Raw genomic sequence first — 2,011 nt, 5'->3', positions numbered from 1 at the left:
TTTAACAGGAGTTGGATCAGGCCCTTAACCTATGCTCCAAAATCCATTCTAACTGGTGATTCTGTTAATGTTACACAGAACATTTCTCTGTGTAAGAGAAGTAGGTAAAAAGTCAGGAGCATGAAATAAGTAACTGGGATCAGGTGGGTCATCTGTAGGAGGCACAAAACAGGTTCTGACTCAACATAAAACTGCTGTGTCATACCATGACATTCAATACATACTAACTGGGGAGAAAGGGATTCTTGAGGCTGATATTTTTGCTGCATCCTGACCATACAGACTTCATTTTTGTACCTAGCCCTCAAGAAATCCAGTGTGTAACTGGGCTTATTGTTGTTATACCTTTTACGGTGCACGTCCCTCCCCTGTTCCTCTGGGCTCTATTGCTGCTTTTCACTTTCTGAAATAATAAATTGTGAAGTGAATCTGAATCCATTCTCACCCCGATGATGTGCTGTCTCAGTGGTGTGTTTTGCGGTATAGTTATAGAGGAACAGAGTCAAAAGCCTGCCTTATGTACAAACCTCATTACTGTAGTGCAGCTTATTGGCATTTTAAGCAAGTGATTATCAATCAGGGATTTGGCAGTATGAGTTTTAAAACAAGAATTTCTACTGAAAAACTTCAATTGCACCATTCAGTTTTTAAACATCTTTTTTCCTTGCCCACAGATTTCACTCTGAAAAATATTATTTTGGGGACAGGCCTCAGTCACTAAATTTTTTTTGGAAACATTAATAGTTTTTTTTTACAGTTTTGGTAATTTATTTAGTGGCCAGCAATTTATGTTTTTAGTAGGGCTGTCAAGTGATTTAAAAAATTAATCGTGATTAATCTCATGATTAATCGTGCTGTTAAACAATAATAGAATACCATTTATTTAAATATTTTTGGATGTTTTCTAGATTTTCAAATATATTGATTTCAATTACAACACAGAATATAATGTGTACAGTGTTCACTTATATTTATTTTTGATTACAAATATTTGCACTGTAAAAAAGAAAAGATATAGTATTTTTCAATTCACCGAATACAAGTACTGTAGTTCAATCTCCTTATCATGAAAGTTGAACTTACAGATGTAGAATTATGTACAAAAAAAACTGCATTCAAAAATAAAATAATGTAAAACTTTGGAGCCTACATGTCCACTCAGTCCTACTTCTTGTTCAGTCAGTCACTCGGACAAACAAGTTTGGTTGCAATTTGAAGGAGATAATGCTGCCCGCTTCTTGTTTACAATGTCACCTGAAAGTGAGAACAGGCATTTGCATGGCGCTGTTGTAGCTGGCGTCACAAGATATTTACGTGCCAGATGCGCTAAAGATTCATATGTCCCTTCATGCTTCAACCACCATTCCAGAGGACATGCGTCCAAGCTGATGACGGGTTCTGCTTGATAACGATCCAAAGCAGAGCGGACCCACGCATGTTCATTTTCATCATCTGAGTCAGATACCTCCAGCAGAAGGTTGATTTTCTTTTTTGGTGGTTTGGGTTCTGTAGTTTCCGCATCTGAGTGGTGTTCTTTTAAGACTTCTGAAAGCATACTCCACACCTCGTCCCTCTCAGATTTTGTCAGGACTTCAGATTCTTAAAACCTTGGGTCAAGTGCTGTAGCTAGTTTTAGAAATCTCAGATTGGTACCTTCTTTGCGTTTTGTCAGATCTGCTGTGAAAGTGTTCCTAAAATGAACATGTGCTGGGTCATCATCCGTGACTCATATAACATGAAATATATGGCAGAATGTGGGTAAAACAGAACAGGAGACATACAATTCTCCCCCAAGGAGTTCAGTCACAAATTTAATTAATGCATTATTTTTTTAACGAGCATAATCAGCATGTAAGCATGTCCTTTGGAATGGTGTCCAAAGCATGAAGGGGCATACAAATGTTTAGCATATCTGGCATGTAAATACCTTGCAACGCCAGCAGGGCCGGCTCTAGGTTTTTTGCTGCCCCAAGCAAAAAAAATTTTGGCTGCCCCCCACCCCAGCCCTGGG

The sequence above is a fragment of the Terrapene carolina genome, unplaced genomic scaffold (genome assembly GCF_002925995.2).
Source record: "Terrapene carolina triunguis isolate 2854851 unplaced genomic scaffold, T_m_triunguis-2.0 Scaffold790, whole genome shotgun sequence".
Lineage (NCBI taxonomy): Eukaryota > Metazoa > Chordata > Testudines > Emydidae > Terrapene > Terrapene triunguis.
Note: the sequence above shows the minus strand (reverse complement) of the source record.